Below are 22,023 nucleotides of genomic sequence, written 5' to 3'. Positions count from 1 at the left end.
GTGGTAGTGGTATTGTTGGTGGTGATATTGGTGGTGGTGGTGGTATTAGTGGTGGTATTGGTAGTGTTGATGGTGGTGGTGTTGGTCGTGGTATTGGTGGTGGTGGTGATGATGGTATTGGTGGTGGTTGTGGTATTGGCGGTGGTGGTGGTGGTATTGGAGGAGGTGGTGGAATTGATGGTGGTATTGGTGGTATTAGTGGTAGTACTGGTGGTGATGGTGTTATTAGCAGTGGTGTTGGTGGTGGTATGGGTATGGGTAGTGGTATTGGTGGTGGTGGTATTAGTGGTGGTGGTGGTATTGGTGGTGGTGGTATTGATGGTGGTGGTGTTGGTATTGGCGGTGGTACTGGTGGTGGTATTGGTGGTGGTATTGGTGGTGGTGGTATATTGGTGGTGGTATTGGTGATGGTGGTATTGGTGGTGGTATTCAGTTCAGTTCAGTTCAACTTTATTCGGATACAATAGTACCCATGAAAGCACGGAAAACACAAATGTATCACAATAATTAATACAAGATTAAAATTCAATATACAAATATCCAAAGTGCCTTGTGCAAAAATAACCAGCATGTTAATATATACAGCTGTTAAAACAATTCACAGAATATATCATATAGGGTCAGGGGTCCATCATAGATCGCCGTGCCCTTAAGAAAAGTGCCAGTGCGGAAAATTAGTTCAACATCATCTAGGTCTAATATTGACCGGTACGCTACATCCAGAGCGATTGGTCTTCTTTTGTTAAAATATGGATATAAAAACTGCTTAGAGTATTTGATATAATATTTACAGAAAAATATATCGTGCATGATCGTTTGCTCACTCCTCCCATCACAAGAACACAAGTTAGAGTTAAGATTTGGGCTATAACCAAGCGGAAAGCAAAGTGCAAAGTGGATTGTGCCAGCTCTTAGTCGAAACAAAAGGCTCCATTCCCAACGGCTCATTGATAAAGTCAGATACATGTGAAGTGGGTGACAGTACTGTTCAATAGCCAGTTGATTTCCTAGACTCTACCACCTCTCACTCGTTATTATATAGGGAGTACAAAGCATTTTGCAGTTCCTTTTTTACAACTGAAGCTGGTAATATGGGATCCCGGAAGATGTTTTCTCTATTCATACTGCGCAAACTACTCAGCACACCGCTTAGCCATGGAATTTCTAAGCCCTTGTTACAATGTAAGCAATCCTTGATACTCAGCTGTGTCAAGGATGCTGCTTCGTTCTTCCACACTGATACCCATATAAATGCTGGTCGTGCCCGGATGAAATCAGTTATAAAATTAATATTGAGCTCTTTGTGACATATATATTGGGGGGTAGATATTGGGGTGCACAGTAATTTTCTGCAAAACCTATTTTCTTCCTGCTGAATAACTGAGCAATTGACCGTTCCCCAAATCTCTGCTCCATATGTGGCCACCGGGGTGCACTGAAGTTTATATATTGTCTGAACTGCTAAAAGAGCGCCCGTGGCCTTAGGACGAGATAGACTTAAAATTGAGTTGGTGACCTTTGAGAACTTGCTCCTGGCGTGAGCTAAATGCTCACTCCAGGAGCCGTTCGCAGCAAAGGCCAATCGTAAATAAACAAAAGATCTTACCGAAGTCAATTTTTGGCCATCTATTATGATCGGGCCTATTTCACGCTTCCCCGGGCCATTACTCATCAGACAGGATTTCTTAAAATTTACCCGCAGGTCTAACTTTTTCATATAACTATTAAAATTTTGGACAAGAAGACGCAATGAGTTTGGAGTACAGCCTATGAGAACCGCATCGTCTGCGTAAAGAAGCACAGGGATGGGCTCTTTGTTAATATATGGGACATCTTGAGTAGCCGTTTTCAGAGGGGTATTGAGCCCGTTAATATATATGATAAAAAGCAGGGGGGCCAACACGCATCCTTGTCTGACCCCCCTGCCAATATCAATGGGCCCCGAAACCTCTCCTCCCGTCCCAACCCTTACTTGGGCCTTAAGGTCTCTATGTAAATATGCTAAAAAATGTACCAATGTTTCGTCCAATCCACCAGCCAAAAGGATTGCCCACAGCTTTGACCTATTCACTAGGTCGAAAGCTGTGGACAAATCCATAAAAGCCATTTAAATAGGGGACCTCTTTGCAATAGCATATTTACCAATGATTAAGTTTAAATTGAGGCATTGTTCCGTAGTTCCTACCTTGCCCCTAAAGCCCAACTGACATGGGTCCAGGATATCATTTGCTTCTGTCCAGTCCACAATTTTATTGTACAGAACTCTTCCTAGAATTTTAAGGGTATTATCTATTAGGGAGATTGGTCGATAATTGCCTTACGGTCTCTATGTAAATATGCTAAAAAATGTACCAATGATTCGTCCAATCCACCAGTAAAAAGGATTGCCCACAGCTTTGACCTATTCACTAGGTCGAAAGCTGTGGACAAATCCATAAAAGCCATGTAAATAGGGGACCTCTTTGCAATAGCATATTTACCAATGATTAAGTTTAAATTGAGGCATTGTTCCGTAGTTCCTACCTTGCCCCTAAAGCCCAACTGACATGGGTCCAGGATATCATTTGCTTCTGTCCAGTCCAAAAATGTATTGTACAGAACTCTTCCTAGAATTTTAAGGGTATTATCTATTAGGGAGATTGGTCGATAATTGCACGGAAGAGATCTATCTCCCTTCTTGAAAATCGGGACTATTATACTTCTTGCCTAAGTCTCAGGTATTTTTGCCAGAGTTAGATTATTAAAAAATATTCAAGAGAAGCAGGGCCCAGAAGGCCGGGTTTCACTTAATTAAATCAATAGGGAGCCCGTCTAGGCCCGGCGCTTTGTTGCCTAAACTCTGATTAATCGCTTCCACGACTTCCGAAACACTTATTTCTATGGGTGCTGGGCTGCCTGGGTTGAAGGTTGATTCACATGGAGATGGAGGAGAATAGATAACTGAAAAATGATCAACCCATACATTGCTAGCTATGTTGCAGCTGATCGGCGTCAGAGACTGGCCCATAGAACGGAGTTCCCTGACATCAGCCCAGAAGATGTTACCATTTTTCAAACTGGCGGCCTCGGACAATTTCATTCTTCCTACATTTAATTACCTCCATATATTCCTTTCTGGCCTGTTTAACTCCTGTTATACACCTCGGAGTGGCAGCAAGTACCCTGAGTAAGTTACTGTTTGCTTGGAAACATTCGTGGTTAAACCATCTGGGAATGGGTGCCACCTGAGGGGACGGTTTAGAAAGGATAGTTTTAACCGTCTGACAAATCTTCCTTAAGTCCTCGATTATCTGTGCTTGTGGTGATTCTAATGAAAGGTAAGAAACAATGGGAGGCATGTTGTCCTTTGCTAGTTTCCTAAAAATTTCAGAGTTCTCGGCCCCCTTGCAACACAATCTTAGATGGTCAGTTGATACCACTAAGTTTGTAGCCCCACATTCGATCTGAAAGGTCGGCCGATGGGCTGTATATATCATTATCTTAATGGGGTTGTGGGCTCCGAAGTCGGAGGGTACGACTTCGGCAGAAACCAATTGTTTTTCAATCAGAGGGCATACAAAAATGTAATCTATAGTAGATCTACACCCCCTTCCCCTGTAAGTTTGGTGATTGGTCGTAGTTGACGCTGCGACCAAGTCCATAACATTGGACAAATTATGCGATTTAATCATTATTATAAAAATGTATCAAGTAAAAATGAATCCCTCTTTTAAACAGTACTACCTGATAGTCTAAACTATAAATTGGAATTACCTTTAAACTTCCCCCAGCAGCCACATTAATCCCCATAAACAATCCTCCCAATGGTCTTCCCATCCTTGGTGTTTGAGATAACACACTGAAACAGTGAAACCCCTCAATATTTAGTTCTTCTGTAGCCCAGGTTTCCTGGAACATGACAATGTCATATTCCCTAATCGAATTTACCCAGTCTGTGTTATCAACTTTTGATCGAAGGCCTGCCATGTTCCAGCTCAATACACTCAAGCTAGCTCCATTGCCACTTTTTACTATATCTGTCCTCCCTTGGGGGCGGTTAGGTCTGATTAATGCATTTTGGATTGGCGTGTCACTTGCATCTACAGTAGGTATCATGTCTAATGGTCAATCTTGCATATTCAAACTGGAAAAAGCATGATAATTGTTTGATAGGGGCATGGCTGCTCTGGTGACTCTGTTTGGGATTAGGGGTGGCTTATAAAAGTAGCCCAAAGGGAGAGTGCTGATGTTAGTCGGGGGGTTAAACGTTTCATCAGTGATGGATAGAAGCTGGCGGACCTGCTGGGGCCTTCTAAAATTTAAAACAATGCAGTCCCCATCTATACATTTGTTTGATGGTCCGACCCACCCTACTCTCCTTGCCATGATTATATCCTCCCTTCTATGAGGTTCAACATTTTGATGTTTATGAAGCCAGTCTACCGACTTATTTTGGAGATCAAACCAGGACTCTCTCTGTCCCTCTCTAAATGCTGGGACACCAGTTAGAACAAGCACATATGGGGCAGAGGTGGGTGGGAGATGTAAAACATCCAGATTAGGATTAGGGCTAGACTCACTAAACTCTCTGTTTACATCATTGCTGCCATTAGCTGGCCTTAAGCCAAGCTTAGATGACCTGCCTTGGGTATTGCCCACCTTATGAGTAACCTTACCATCATTCCCTGTTAACCTGCTGCTTCTGTTAGTATGGGCATCACTTTTTACCAATGAAGCTCCCCCAATCCCGCATGATACGCCAGAGACACCTTGGGATGGGGCCATGGAGTCAGCAGTGCTTCGGGATTGCGGGGCCCTGTCGCAATTGGTTTAGCTGTTTGTTTGACCGATAAGCACTGGCTGCAAAGCATTTTCCCCGCCCCCTTCCTTGTTTATATTTGCTGCCACAGTATTTATCTTCTTGGACAATTCTTTCCATAGGACGTCAAGTTTCTTTACAAAAATCCCCATTAAGTCGTCCAGTCTGGACTCGAATCCTTCCATCAGAGTGTCCAAAATATCAATACCCATATCGGTTGTGTTGGTGGCAATAGCCAGAGAGTCTTCATTCTGGGTGGAAATAGAATTAGTCATCCTGATCTCAGCTGTTCCGTTGACACTCCCTCCATCATTGCTACACGGGACACCTATATTGGAGTCCATTATTTTTTGCCTGGTTTTTAACTGATTTAATTTTAATGCATTTTTCTTTCCACCAGGTACTGTAGCTGCCAATGTCCACCCTCTGGTTTTCTTACTCAGCGTTCCTCGTGTATTAATTGCGGGATCACTTAGGTCCTGGTTGGCCGGAGAGGATGTAAATTAAATATTTGTAACTACTACATCCGGGCTTAAAGGCACAGCGGAAGGTCTCAAATTGTCTGCAGAGATTAGGTCCAGAGTGTCACCAGTTGACAAACGTAATTGGGACGGTGCAAGGTCTAAAGATAAGCGTCTCTCGGTTGTCTACATTTTATGAATGAGCACCGATCCGGCCCTTATAATAAAGTCATCTAATGTTCTAACTACCCCCTTCCATATTCAGTGGTATTGGTATTGGTCGTGGTATTGGTGGTGGTGGTATATTGGTGGTGGTATTGGTATTGGTGGTGGTGGTGGTATTGGTAGTGGTGGTGGTATTGGTGGTGGTGTTGGTGGTGGTGGTATTGGTGGTGGTGCAGGTGGTGGTATTGATGGTGGTAGTATTGGTGGTGGTGGAGGTGGTATTGGTGGTGGTGGTATTAGTGGTATTGGTGGTACTGGTGGTGGTGGTATTGATGGTGGTGGTGGTATTGGGGGTGGTGGTGGTACTGGTGGTTGAATTGGTGGTGGTATTGGTGGTGGTGGTAGTGGTATTGGTGGCAGAGGTATTGGTGGTGGTTGTATTGTGGTGGTGGTATTGGTGGTGGTGGAGGTTGTGGAATTGATGGTTGTGGTGGTATTGGTGTGGTGATATTGGTGGTGGTATAGGTGGTAGTGGTATTTGTGGTGGTGGTATTGGTGGTGGTGGAAGTGGTGGAGGGGGTGGTAGTGGTAGAGGGGGTGGTAGTGGTATTGGTGGTGGTATTAGTGGTGTTGATGGTGGTGATGGTATTGGTGGTGGTGGTGATGGTTTTGGCGGTGGTAGTGGTATTGGCGGTGATGGTGGTATTGGTGGTGGCGGTATTGGTGAAGGTTGTGGTATTGATGGTGGTGGTATGGGTGGTGGTATTGGTGGTGGTGGTATTGGTGGTGTTGTTCTTCCTACATTTAATTACCTCCATATATTCCTTTCTGGCCTGTTTAACTCCTGTTATACACCTCGGAGTGGCAGCAAGTACCCTGCATAAGTTCCTGTTTGCTTGGGAACATTCGTGGTTAAACCATCTGGGAATGGGTGCCACCTGAGGGGACGGTTTAGAAAGGATAGTTTTAACCGTCTGACAAATCTTCCTAAAGTCCTCGATTATCTGTGCTGGTGGTGATTCTAATGAAAGACAAGAAACAATGAGAGGCATGTTGTCCTTTGCCAGTTTCCTAAAAATTTCAGAGTTATCGGCCCCCTTCCAACACAATCTTAGATGGTCAGTTGATACAGCTAAGTTTGTAGCCCCACATTCGATCAGAAAGGTCGGCCGATGGGCTGTATATATCATTATCTTAATGGGGTTGTGGGCTCCGAAGTCGGAGGGTACGACTTCGGCAGAAACCAACTGTTTTTCAATCAGAGGGCGTACAAAAATGTAATCTATAATAGATCTACACCCCCTTCCCCTGTAAGTTTGATGATTGGTCGTAGTTGACGCTGCGACCAAGTCCATAACATTGGACAAATTATGCGATTTAATCATTATTATAAAAATGTATCAAGTAAAAATGAATCCCTCTTTTAAACAGTACTACCTGATAGTCTAAACTATAAATTGGGATTACCTTTAAACTTCCCCCAGCAGCCACATTAATCCCTATAAACAATCCTCCCAATGGTCTTCCCATCCTTGGTGTTTGAGATAACACGCTGAAACAGTGAAACCCCTCAATATATAGTTCTTCTGTAGCCCAGGTTTCCTGGAACATGACAATGTCATATTCCCTAATCAAATTTACCCAGTCTTTGTTATCAAGTTTTGATCGAAAGGCCTGCCACGTTCCAGCTCAATACACTCAAGCTAGCTCCATTGTCACTTTTTACTATATCTGTCCTCCCTTGGGGGCGGTTAGGTCTGATTAATGCATTTTGGATTGGCGTGTCACTTGCATCTACATTAGGTATCATGTCTAATGGTCAATCTTGCATATCCAAACTGGAAAAAGCATGATAATTGTTTGATAGGGGCATGGCTGCTCTGGTGACTCTGCTTGGGATTAGGGGTGGCTTATAAAAGTAGCCAAAAGGGAGAGTGCTGATGTTAGTCAGGGGGTTAAACGTTTCATCAGTGATGGATAGAAGCTGGTGGACCTGCTGGGGCCTTCTAAAATTTAAAACAATGCAGTCCCCATCTATACATTTGTTTGATGGTCCGACCAACCCTACTCGCCTGGCCATGATTATATCCTCCCTTCTATGAGGTTCAACATTTTGATGTTTATGAAGCCAGTCTACCGACTTATTTTGGAGATCAAACCAGGACTCTCTCTGTCCCTCTCTAAGTGCTGGGACACCAGTTAGAACAAGCGCATATGGGGCAGAGGTGGGTGGGAGATGTAAAACATCCAGATTAGGATTAGGGCTAGACTCACTAAACTCTCTGTTTACATCATTGCTGCCATTAGCTGGCCTTAAGCCAAGCTTAGATGACCTGTCTTGGGTATTGCCCACCTTAAGAGTAACCTTACCATCATTCCCTGTTAACCTGCTGCTTCTGTTAGTATGGGCATCACTTTTTACCAATGAAGCTCCCCCATTCCCGCATGATACGCCAGAGACACCTTGGGATGGGGACATGGAGTCAGCAGTGCTTCGGGATTGTGGGACCCTGTCGCAATTGGTTTAGCCGTTTGTTTGACCGATCAGCACTGGCTGCAAAGAATTTTCCCCGCCCCCTTCCTTGTTTATATTTGCTGCCACAGTATTTATCTTCTTGGACAATTCTTTCCACAGGACATCAAGTTTCTTTACAAAAATCCCCATTAAGTCGGCCAGTCTGGACTCGAATCCTTCCATCAGAGTGTCCACAATTTCAACACCCATATTGGTTGTGTTGGGGGCAATAGCCAGAGGGTCTTCATTCTGGGTGGAAACAGAATTAGTCATCCTGGTCTCAGCTGTTCCGTTGACACTCCCCCCATCATTGCTACACGGGACATCTATATTGGAGTCCATTATTTTTTGCCTGGATTTTAACTGATTTAATTTTAATGCATTTTTCTTTCCACCAGGTACTGTAGCTGCCAATGTCCACCCTCTGGTTATCTTACTCAGCGTTCCTCGTGTATTAATTGCGGGATCACTTAGGTCCTGGTTGGCCGGGGAGGATGTAAATGAAATATTTGTAACTACTACATCCGGGCTTAAAGGCACAGCGGAAGGTCTCGAATTGTCTGCAGAGATTAGGTCCACAGTGCCACCAGTTGACAAACGTAATTGGGACGGTGCAAGGTCTAAAGATAAGCGTCTCTCGGTTGCCTGTATTTTATGTATGAGCACCGACCCGGCCCTTATAATAAAGTCATCTAATGTTCTAACTACCCCCTTCCGTATTCAGTGGTATTGGTATTGGTCGTGGTATTGGTGGTGGTTGTATATTGGTGGTGGTATTGGTGGTATTGGTAGGGGTGGTATTGGTGGTGGTGGTGGTGGTATTGGTAGTGGTGGTAGTTTTGGTGGTGGTGTTGGTGGTGGTGGTATTGGTGGTGGTGCAGGTGGTGGTATTGATGGTGGTAGTATTGGTGGTGTTGGAGGTGGTATTGGTGGTGGTGGTATTGGTGGTAGTGGTATTGGTGGTAGTGGTGGTGGTGGTATTGATGGTGGTGGTGGTATTGGGGGTGGTGGTGGTACTGGTGGTTGAATTGGTGGTGGTATTGGTGGTGGTGGTAGTGGTAGTGGTGGCAGTGGTATTGGTGGTGGTTGTATTGTGGTGGTGGTATTGGTGGTGGTTGAGGTTGTGGAATTGATGGTTGTGGTGGTATTGGTGTGGTGATATTGGTGGTGGTATAGGTGGTAGTGGTATTGGTGGTGGTGGTATTGATGGTGGTGGAAGTGGTGGAGGTGGTGGTATTGGTGGTGTTGATGGTGGTGGTGGTATTGGTGGTGGTGGTGATGGTTTTGGCGATGGTAGTGGTATTGGCGGTGATGGTGGTATTGGTGGTGGCGGTATTGGTGAAGGTTGTGGTATTGATGGTGGTGGTATGGGTGGTGGTATTGGTGGTGGTGGTATTGGTGGTGTTGTTGGGAATAAAACAGGCTTTTGAAAACAGCCCATCAGATGGCTTTAGTACAGATGACATGTAACACAGATGTGCTGTTATCAGCTTCAGCCCATTAGCACACGAGTATGTGCTATCTGGAATTCACATGAATAAATACGCGAATCATTTCTAAATCCTTTTTACTTGGGTTCTCGAGACAAACACAAGATAATGCTGGGTTAAAGTGATTGAAAGAGGGCGCCCATGTTACGGGGGCGGCTGTGCTGCTTAAAAAACACACAAGCGGTTTCAGCTGATGCAGCGCATGTCTGGCCCACAGTAAGAGAAACTCAATAAAGTAAATAGAGCTTACAGACTAAACAACAGGTCCCGTGTAACAACTGAAGTAAAAGGGCCAGTCGCCATGGAAGGGTACAAATTAAGACAAGGCCGTACTAAGGAGGGAGTAACAAGCCTATTAACAAATCGAAGGCAGCATTTACGAAAGACAATGGCACAAGCCAATGAAAAATATGGGAGGAGAGTGGGCGCAGCTTCTCTCCCATACTCTACTACAGCAGTCTCGCAGAGCGAGCAACGCATGTGCGCTGCTGCTAGGCTTGACCTAAAAACAGTGGAAGGAGGGCTTTCTAATTTTTACATAAACAGATCAGTACCAATTTTGGCTTTTTATAAACAGATTAGACAAAGTTATTACATGTAGTGGGGCCAAAATGTTAATCACTGTGAGGAATCGGTTCCAACCCATTTAGCACTCCTTTGAATATTTGCTTTTGGTTCACTGTTTTTTTGGAATTTATACTATGAGTTTCACTCACTTTAAGCTATAGTAAAATGGTTCTAGAGCTAACTACCAGTGTCTGTCTTTTAAAATAATGTCTACAACAGGTTGAAATTGACCAAATGCACACATGCACATGTGGGCTTAGTGGGTGGAACTAATGTCTAATTCAGCCTGGTCTATCACAAAGAGGAGCTCAGAGGGAAAAGAAAGGACAGGGTTGCCCTTGAGGTAATTGAAATTTTTATGGTCAAATGTGTCCCCTAACGTGTACCCCAACGGCTCCATGTACAAGTTTTAAGTACATGTAATTTCCCTCCACAACCGAATCCGAAGACGCAAATACATTTGCGTCCAACGTTAACATGTCCTCTATCAGATCCACCATGGATAGATCGATAATTCAGTTCCTAAGTATGCCGTGCCACCGTCTTTACATGGTGCACTTTCACGTTTTTTCCTGGCTCTGCCGAGGTAGGCCCAGATTTCTGCCTTCGAGCCACTTCTGTCTCTGCCTCTGAAAGCTGCAGCATGGAGATGCATCCCTGACCTCTGCCTTACTTCCTGCCAAGCGAAGCGGTGCCTGGCTCGGCCTGGCCTGCCTGCCAAAACAGTATTTTGCCTTCAAGTTATCTGTCCAGCCTCCTCGAAAACACATTCCTGTCTAGTGATTTAGGTAAACATATCCCCGGCTGCAGAGCAAAGAGCAAGTCTTCCTGTCTCCGTGCAAGTAATTTACAGTTCCCGTTGCCATAGTAGGCCCATGGCCCCGCACGTAGACACGCAGACACCTATGCACGCACTAGCATTCAGTGTAGTATAGCCTCTGCCCGAGAAACCTTTTACTCCAGATAAAACATCCTCCAAACATGAGATACCAGATATGTTATAGGTCCAGGTCGTACTGACATCCCAGACTTCTGTCTCCTTTACTAGTGTTAAAGTTCTCCCCAGTTACACGTCTATGTCGCGTCATGCTAGTTGCGCGCGCATCCGCACTTCCTGCTGATTTTGCAGAATTCTCTATGCATCCACCCACTTATGACACTTTTCTGTGACGTTTCTAGTACACGCCTCTGTGCACACCCTTGTACACGCCTTTTCTGCTACGCACATGTGTTCTTATCATATACATTTCACTTGTCACGCCTACTGTATTCACTGCCATTGTGTCATTTTACTATATATGTCATGTACTGTTAATAAACCGTTGACATCTTTTTGCCATCATTGCATACCCGACCCCTTGTATTGATGGAATTGATTTCCATGACTCGAGTCATTTTTGATTAAAGCCCTTATGACTCAGACACCCCGGACTCTGCCTCTCATTTAATTGAGCTATTCTTTACTTGTCTGACATTATATGGCAAACTCGTATACGGTAAAATATTTACCACATAATTTGGCGCCCGAATAGGGACCCCTCCCCCACCCCACGCGCCGGTGATGCGTCGCAGGCCTTGCCCCCTGCCACAGCCGTGACGGACCCCATGCGCATCTGCAGGTTTTCCTGTATCTCCCTCAGGCCTACGGAGGTGACGGAGACTGCGGTCGACATCCAGACGAGGCGGTGAGGAGTGCGGAGGATCCCGACCAGAGCCCAGCCGAGAGAGCAGTGTCCGAGGTATCGAGAGACCCACCTGTAGCGTCGAGGCGCATGCGTAGTGCGCAGCAGCAGCAGTGACGTCGTAGCGGTCCAGTCCAGTCGAGTTTCCGAGGCCTTCCGTTCCGTGCTTCCCGGTGAGTACCGTTGCTGGGGACGCATCAAGACGGGTGCATTAATTTGTGTCCGGTCAAGACGGGTTTGGGTACACAGATCCGGTCTGCACTGTTTTAGCAGTGTATCTGTACTGTTTAGCAGTGCATCCAGTATTCAGTTATTCAGTTATTCAGTATTTATGTTGAGTCAGTATTCGTTCAAAATGTTTCAATGTGTTTTTAATATCGTGGTATGAGTGATTGTTTGCTTTTCTATACTGTGATTATTGTGTTTGCGTCTAGATCGAGGTAGCAATGCCTTTGTTTTCAAAGTTACGACAGATAGGAACTAGGAAAGGGATACTGGAAGAAGCAGTTCCCATCCCACCTAGGGACACTCCTGGATATTTTATGTACCACAAGCACAGCTTAGACGCCATTCTATACTTAGAATTGTGGGTGGACTATACCAAAGACTTGGGAGAGAATCAGAGATGGCCCGTTACAGGGACATGGGATGCCGAGTGCATCATGAGAGTAGAGGAAGCGTTATGGAAAAAGAAAGCCAGACAGTCACAGAAAGATGCCATTGAATTATGGCGTAAAGAATCACATAGATGGACAGAGAAAGCACTCAGAAAAGCAGAGAAAAGTAGAGAGGATTCCGAAAAAACTAAAGAAAAAGAACTGCTAGAAGAAGGACAGCGAGTCAGAATGGAACAACACGACAGACAGAGCAATGCAATTATAACAGGACTGTATCCAGTTCTGGCCGAGGGCCTGCCCAAGGCGACCCCGGAAATACCGAAAGATCTGCCCCCTCCATTGGTTCCGACTAAATTACGTCATAAAAAGACCGCAGCAGACATTTTCCTTTCTTCCTATTTAGACGATGTAGCTCCCGCATATACCAATATACCCGTACAACCTGTTAACGATAATCTGCTTCCACCTGCTAATAATCTGCAACAGCAGATTCCTGCTGATCAAGCCATGACCCCTCCACGTCACCAACTTCCCGCACCTGTTGTCACTTCCCCTACTGTCCCCCTTGTTGTGAATCCGCTTAATCCCTTTGGGCCCACTGCTACTCAGGGCTCAACCCCGTTACAGATACCGACCCTACAGTCAGGTTATGCTCAAGCTTCCGCCTCAGGAGGTGCTACAGGAGGTTATCGCACCCCGCCACATTTACAACGAATGACAATGAGAGAATTAGCAATGCAGCGTACACCTAAAGCAACCCCAGCCGAAAAGCTTAAGGAATATCTTACAGATTGTAGATATGATACAGTGCCTGGCAAAGTAGGACCCATGATGTTAGCCTCATTACGTTTAAGACGTGTTACAGATTATTTGATGTTATTACCAGAAATGCCAGAACATCTAGACAATATATACCATTTTATCAGAACAGGAGAGAGACCAGAGAGTATTCGTGAAGTCATGGCACATCAGAAAGTTGAGACACAAGGTTTAATAATGCGATTTTTGATTAATTGTTTGATAAGGGAACAAGACCAGCCCAACTTTCCGCAAGAAGAGATGGAGGGATTGTCAAAATGGAGTCAGAATATTGCAGAGTGTAAACATGATAAAGAGAAATGTATAGAGGCGATGACTAGAAAAATCCGTAAAGTAATAGTAGCAATACATGCCCGACGAGAGTCTGAAAGGCATCTCGAGTCAGACGATAAAGAAACCTCAGATGAGGAAGAACCAGAGGATACCGCAGAGACCCAAGGCCTGATAGCGTACGTAGGTAGAGAGAAACTCCCTAGACAGTATCCTCTTGACAGGCCCTTCGACAGACCCATTCGTTTAGAAAATAAGAAACGTTACCTTTGTCCGATACCAGAGCGATGTTCCCTCGAAAATATTTTCCAAACTACTGATAAAATCCTGAAAGAAAGAGTAGGTTATCATGAACTCAATACTTTACGAGATCAGGAACTAGCCCGGTCCGCAGTCCAATGGGCCGGGGATGACAGCATATATAAAGACGATTCAGTCGTACAAACATTTTTAAGTCTTACTCCAGAAGAACAGCGACTAGCTGGTATATACATGACCCAACATCTCATTGTACAGTATGAAAACCAAGCATCTGATCCCGGTCCGTTATATAATCTATTACAAGACTTACTCCTGAGAAGATGGAGAGGTCTAGGTACCGATTTAATTGACATCATTTTAGAACAACGTCACAAGTACAGAACTTTCCTTACTCCACATCTTGTTACTGTTCCACCCCCAGTAAGACAACCATATCACCTAGACAAACAGAATCCTTTACGAGAAGTACATCCAGTCAGGAAACCAGATAATACATTTGAACGCGTGTTTGTATACACGCCCATAACTAAAATGGAATTATTGGAAATGAAGAAAATAGTGCCAAGTCATGATAAAGACCCTGCAGGTTTTCACCGCGAAATAAAAGACATGTTACTCATGGGAGATTACACCTATCCCGACATTATGAAAATATTGAAAGTGTTATTGCCTGCCGGTATTTACGAGAAACTCAAAGAAAAAGAATGGGAGGTGGGGGATAAAAAGATCAATTGGGCTGAATTAGAAAACGAAGAAACTGGTAGAACCCCAGGTTTAGGTCTTGGGGACAAAACTAAAGCATTACCAGGATTATTAGTACAGGTTTTGCCAAGATTGTTGGCAACTAAAAAGGCGGACTGGGATGCAATCTCAGCCTGCAAACAGAAACACGACGAAGACACTAGTGATTTTTACTCCAGATTCGAGAAATGTTTTATTATTAACAGTGGCCTGAAAACCAGTAGCGAGTCATACCCACATCTTTTTGTAACCAAATTAGTCGAGAATTCATTACCCCAGGTGAAGAACCGTGTATTGAAGGTCGAGAGCACATGGCAAGCAAATACGCCTTCCCAAATGTTACAGATGTTACAGTACCACCAGAACAGAATCAGGGAGGAACATGATCACGAACAGAGACGTATGAAAGACACGAAAATGAAAGTGCTAGTTGCTCAGTCAGTTCCAGCTGATGGTCATACAAGGGGTACGACACCGACACAGTCCAACAATTCAGCAGCTCCTGTTAAAGGGACATGCAACTATTGTAAACAGCCAGGTCACTATGTAAACGATTGTACAGTTTTGAAACACAACATAGCCACAGGTAAAACTAAAGAGAGACCGCGTCCTCCCAGACAGGACCAGGTCCAACAACACGTTCCGCAGAATATCCAGCCTATGCAGATCCCACAACAGATCGTAGCGGTACCACAGCCTCAGCCCGTTGCCGCAACACAACATGTTACCCAGCAGATGTACCAATATGCACAATCCGACTACCCCGATTATCAGCAGTACACATGAAACAGCCTAGAGAGGGAGGTTGGCTTGCCTCTTATTGAGGTTCCTGTAGATCAAGAGGGTCCTTATGTACATAGTCAGGTATTAGGAAAGGATAGAAAGTTTTTGATTGACACAGGGGCAAGCAGAACTACCATCAGTCTTGACGAGGTCCCAGGGGCACCCCTCTCAGGCTCACAGAATGTTTCCCTTGGATATTCAGGAAAGCCTATAGTCAATGAAGTATCGAAACCGGTTCCCCTTGCAGTTGGTCCATTATCCCGTACTACAGATTTATTGCTCACAAAATCATGTCCAGAAAACTTGCTTGGTATAAAGACTCTGAAAGCTCTAGGAGCTGTAATTTGTTGTTCTCCGGAAGGAGTAAGGTTGTTCCTTCGTGATTTTAAGGGACATTATGTATTGAGAGATTTTGATCCCAGGTTACAGAATGTTCCTGCACATTTTTGGGCAAAAGGCCCCACTGATGTAGGTTGTATGCACATTACTCCATACCGTGTCACACTCAAACCAGGAGTTGTACTACCACGTATCCGACAATACAAGTTACCACCTGATGCTGTAGTGGCTTTACTGAAAATCATTGACGAGCTCATTGCACAAGGAGTGGTTGTAGAAACCGACTCCAATGTTTGTAACTCCCCTATCATTCCGATTCTTAAACGCACTGATCCAAATGCACCTCCAGTCTATCGATTAGTAATCGATTTGCGAGAATTAAATAAATGCATTGTACCACAGTATCCAGTGGTCCCGGACATTTCGTCACTATTGACAGCTATTGATTCGGAAGCGACGTTCTTTACTGTAATAGATCTCAAGAACGCCTTCTTTAGTGTCCCCATTGATCCAGAAAGCCAATACCTTTTCGGATTCTGTTTAAATGGCCGTAGCTTCAAATTTGCACGCGCACCTCAAGGATTCACAGAAAGCCCCAGCATCTACAGCCAGGCATTGAAACGACAACTTGACAGTATTCACATGCCTGCCAACACTGCCCTACTCCAATACGTCGATGATCTATTGATCACCGCCCGTAGTGAATTAGAATGTGAACAAGCATCACTGACGGTTTTGCATTTCCTGGCGGACAAGGGACACAAGGTGTCTCCTTCGAAGCTACAATTCTGTGCCCAGCAAGTGGTGTACCTTGGGCACTTGCTGTCCAAGTGGGGTAGACAGCTGACACCGGATCGTATTCAGTTAATTGCACAATTACCCCAACCCAAGACACAGAAAGAAGTTAGAGCCTTTATTGGACTCACTTCCTACTGCAGACAATGGATTCCACAATATGCATTTCTAGCGAAACCACTTATACAGTTGACAACACAGGAGGCAGCGTCTTCGACTGTCCTCCCTTGGACTCAGGAACATACACAAGCTTTTGACGAATTAAAGAAAGCCTTATGTCAAGCACCAGTTTTAGCAACACCATGTTACAGTAAACCTTTTACACTTTTTGTCACAGAACGTGATGGCACAGCGTTGTCAGTTCTCACTCAGCTTCAAGCAGACAAACACAGACCGTGTGCTTATTTTTCAAGTACATTAGATCCAGTAGCCCAGGCCTTGCCTGCGTGCTTAAAGTCAGTTGCAGCAACAGCTCTGGCAATCCGACAAAGTGACTCCATTGTATTAGGACATCAATTGACAGTACAGGTTCCACACTCTGTGGAGGTTCTCCTAAACAGAACACAGACCCAGCACTTGACTATAGCACGACTGACAGGTTATGAATTTACATTATTCCAACCACACATAGAAATCAGACGCTGCAATACACTAAATCCTGCTACACTTTTACCATCGAGCACAATAGATCCTACTCCACATGATTGCGTGGATGTCGTTGACACAATTACGAAACCCAGACAAGACTTGACAGATGTTGCATTATCCGATCCAGACCTGACACTTTATGTGGATGGTTCATGTTTAAGAACTAGTACAGGAGAATTGGTGGCCGCATATGCAGTGACCACTGAAACTGAAGTCATAGAAACACATCGCATTGACACCCTGTCAGCTCAAGCGGCAGAGCTCATTGCTCTGACTCAAGCTTGTATACGAGCCAAGAACCTGAAAGTAAACATATACACAGATTCCCGTTATGCATTCGGAGTCGTACACGATTTCGGTGTCCTCTGTCAAGAAAGAGGTTTTCTGACCTCTCACGGAGCCAAGATCCAGCATGGCCCCCTCATTCAAGCTCTGTTGGAAGCAATACATTTGCCTACAGCCATAGCCATCATGAAGTGCAAGGCACATACGAAAGTCACAGACACTATTTCTCAGGGTAACGACTTTGCAGATCGAACTGCAAAACATACAGCACTGACTCATACTCAAACGACGGACATGACAAAGACTGACGTAACCTCACTGACACATTGCATGACAGTTAGGGACCCCACACAAGATGTCATCGACATACAGACACATGCTACTCCAGATGAAATAAAGAAATGGGCTGAACAAGGAGGGGTCCAGACAGACCAGGGATGGATGACGAAGGGAAAGACCACATGGTTTCTCCCCAACTCTATGGTTCAAGTTATCATCAACACAGCACATAGTCCAGCACACTTAGGAGAGAAAGCCATGTTAGACAGTTTACAGAACCTCTGGTTCAACAAGCATTTACGAGCAGCAGCAAAACAGAAAGTGCGTACCTGCATGATCTGTTGTCAGTTCAATCCCGGAAAAGGAATTCCCGTAGAGCAAGGTGGATTTCATCCTCCCGACCATCCTTTTGAAGTCCTCCAGATGGATTATATCCAGATGGAAAGATGCAGAGGATTCAAATATGTCCTCGTAGTTGTATGTGCCCTATCCCGATGGACAGAAGCATATCCCGTCCCAGATTACACTGCCCCGACCACTGCCAAGCAGTTGGTTCGTGAGTTTTTCCCTCGATATGGTTTACCCCGTGTCGTGTATTGAGATAACGGTCAGCCATTTTCATCTGAGCTTATGAAGCAGGTTTCACTTCTCTTGGGGTACCAGTGGAAGTTTCACTGTGTCCGACATCCCGAGGCAGCAGGTCTCGTGGAGCGACACAATCAGACTCTGAAAACTGGCCTTGCCAAAGTGTGTAAAGAGAAAGGAGTAGATTGGATTGTAGCTTTGCCAGTTGCTCTTTTTTATATGCGAATGGTAGCCCATTCTAGGACAGGGCTATCCCCGTATGAGGTGGTCTTCGGTAGACCTCCTAATATGTGGGGGACGCCTCTGCCGCGCAAAATAACCGATGTTGATAGTAATATGCTGACAGATTACCTTGCTTCCTTGATGTCTGCACTACAATCATGTCGTTCACAGGTTGCGGCAGCCTTCCCAGACAACACCGAGGTGAAGCCACATGAACTGGTCCCGGGGGACGTCGTTGTAGTCCGAAATTTCGACAGATCAAGCCCTCTGGAGCCCCGCTGGAAGGAGCCGAAGATTGTTTTGTTAACAACCAGGACTGCAGTTAAATTAGAGGGGAGGAAGGGCTGGGTACACTCCAGTCACGTGAAACGTTTTTATGGACTTCCGCCAAAGATTGATTCCCAGAACTCTCACATTCCCGAGACTGATACCAAACTCCCCCTTTTAGAGAAAACTCCCCAAGAGGAGTTTCGAATGAAATTGAGGTCTAGTAAGTCAGACAGTTTAATTGTTTAAGTCCCCTCCTGGGTGAAGCGGTTAGGCAGTTTCTGACATGTGCAAGTTAGACCCAAATAGAGAGAGAGATAGACAGGAGATCAAGAAACAGAAATATTGTAAAAATCTCCGAAGCAGATGCGTCTGCACACTACTTATTATGCTTTTTCTGAGTCTTACGATTATTATTATGAGTTGGGTGTTCTACATGTATTTTCCTCTTGCACATTCTTTTTCTAATGACACTGCCGAGCACACGTTTAGTACTCTACCTCCACACGAATTATCTTATCGACTTGCGCTGCGCAACAATACATTCATTCGTATGTTACACCATTCTCACCAGATCAACAATGCTACTAATTGTTGGATATGTGGCCGACTCCCTCCCTATCAGAACTACAAGGGAGCTCTGCCCCTTTTTCCTTACCCGTTTACACATAATGGTTCCTGTGGTGCGTGGTTTAGTTTAATATCTACTATAGACACCGAATCCCGAGTTTCCCAAGGCAATTGGATATGGGGAAATCTGAACACAGTCATGAACAAAGCATGTTTCCCAAACGAGGAGGGTCTTCCACAAATGACAGGGACAGATCTCGAAAATGAAGTGTATGGATTAGGCAATTTTACACTTAACCTTATGATTCTAAATGTTCAGTCACAGACCAGTCCAGACTTGCCATCCATATCAGTTCTACCAGCGAAAGGTGCATTATGTGTCAGAAAGAATGGTTCAGTACATCTAGGTCACAGTGACTGTACTACTGTGGTTGAGTACAGTGATAAAGGCAAGTCTACATTTAAAGCTTCCCGACATTCCTATTTTATATGTGGTCAGACAGCTTATGTCCGTTTACCTCCAGACTGGGATGGTACCTGTTTCATTGCATTCCTATTGCCACCAGTTTTCCTAGCCCCATCTGACTATCACAGGAATTCCCGCCTCGATCTCGTTAGACACAAGAGAGGTCTCCCAATAGTTGATCAGACTGAAACTACATGGGAACAATATACAGATTTCAATAAAGGATTCTTTCCCTATCTAGGCACTGTCTCCAATAGTAAATTGATACGCAAATTAACCAGAATACTTGAAGCGGTAGTGAATGAGACTACTTCTGCTTTGGGCAACTTAACAGAGGAGCAGTCTGCTATGAGACTTGTTGTTCTTCAGAACCGCCTTGTCCTTGACGTCATACTGGCCGATAGGGGCGGAGCTTGTAGAGTCATCGGATCCAGTTGTTGCGTGTTCATTCCTAATAACGTGCCATCAGTCTATAAGGCCATTACCCGACTTCACGAAATAGCCCATCTGATACACCAGAATCCAGGCTCCTGGACCTGGTCCGGTTGGCTCTGGAGTGTAATCACAGCCTGGGGATGGAAGCTACTGTCATTCCTAGGAATCATATTGCCATAGTATTCAGTTGTTGTCTATGTCTACAATGTGGGCCGGCGATTTGCGGCTTGTGCGCCACAGCTTGTGTTCCCCATCCAAGTTCACGTTCCCATTCCCGAATAAAGAAAGAAGAACAGATGATGTTATATGAACAGATTGATGGTCTCATGAAAATCGACATATCCTGAAGGGTCCGTAGGGGACAAGGAGGGAATGAGGTAATTGAAATTTTTATGGTCAAATGTGTCCCCTAACGTGTACCCCAACGGCTCCATGTACAAGTTTTAAGTACATGTAATTTCCCTCCACAACCGAATCCGAAGACGCAAATACATTTGCGTCCAACGTTAACATGTCCTCTATCAGATCCACCATGGATGGATCGATAGTTCAGTTCCTAAGTATGCCGTGCCACCGTCTTTACATGGTGCACTTTCACGTTTTTTCCTGGCTCTGCCGAGCTAGGCCCTGATTTCTGCCTTCGAGCCACTTCTGTCTCTGCCTCTGAAAGCTGCAGCATGGAGATGCATCCCTGACCTCTGCCTTACTTCCTGCCAAGCGAAGCGGTGCCTGGCTCGGCCTGGCCTGCCTGCCAAAACAGTATTTTGCCTTCAAGTTATCTGTCCAGCCTCCTCGAAAACACATTCCTGTCTAGTGATTTAGGTAAACATATCCCCGGCTGCAGAGCAAAGAGCAAGTCTTCCTGTCTCCGTGCAAGTAATTTACAGTTCCCGTTGCCATAGTAGGCCCATGGCCCCGCACGTAGACACGCAGACACCTATGCACGCACTAGCATTCAGTGTAGTATAGCCTCTGCCCGAGAAACCTTTTACTCCAGATAAAACATCCTCCAAACATGAGATACCAGATATGTTATAGGTCCAGGTCGTACTGACATCCCAGACTTTTGTCTCCTTTACTAGTGTTAAAGTTCTCCCCAGTTACACGTCTATGTCGCGTCATGCTAGTTGCGCGCGCATCCGCACTTCCTGCTGATTTTGCAGAATTCTCTATGCATCCACCCACTTATGACACTTTTCTGTGACGTTTCTAGTACACGCCTCTGTGCACACCCTTGTACACGCCTTTTCTGCTACGCACATGTGTTCTTATCATATACATTTCACTTGTCACGCCTACTGTATTCACTGCCATTGTGTCATTTTACTATATATGTCATGTACTGTTAATAAATCGTTGACATCTTTTTGCCATCATTGCATACCCGACCCCTTGTATTGATGGAATTGATTTCCATGACTCGAGTCATTTTTGATTAAAGCCCTTATGACTCAGACACCACGGACTCTGCCTCTCATTTAATTGAGCTATTCTTTACTTGTCTGACATTATATGGCAAACTCGTATACGGTAAAATATTTACCACACCCTCCTCTCAATAATCATCAACAAGCACAAAACCCTGTCTTATGGGCATAAGTTATGTCAGTATGTCTTACAACAGATCAGTCTCATGTCGCTGATTACTGTTGCGCTCCCCTATCCACTATAATTTTTTCAGGGGTATCTTATTGCAATACGTCCGATATCTTAACACCTTCGCTGCGGCAGCTTTTCCCGCTGTGCGCGGGAAATTTTAAAAAGCTTCTTTACATGACATGCTCAGCTCGTCATCCGCACACGACCACCGTGGCTGATGACAAGCTGAGCTCGTCATCAGCAGCGAAGGGGTTAAAGAATTAAAAAAAATAATATATTGACTGACGTCTCTTGACAGTCACATAGAACAACACAGGATGTCTGAAACCTTAATCTACACAGTGCATCCACCAAATGAAATTGG

This window comes from Lissotriton vulgaris, chromosome 3_2, assembly GCF_964263255.1.
Source record: "Lissotriton vulgaris chromosome 3_2, aLisVul1.2, whole genome shotgun sequence".
Lineage (NCBI taxonomy): Eukaryota > Metazoa > Chordata > Amphibia > Caudata > Salamandridae > Lissotriton > Lissotriton vulgaris.
The sequence above is the reverse complement of the archived record's forward strand: the minus strand, read 5'-3'. Positions refer to the sequence as shown.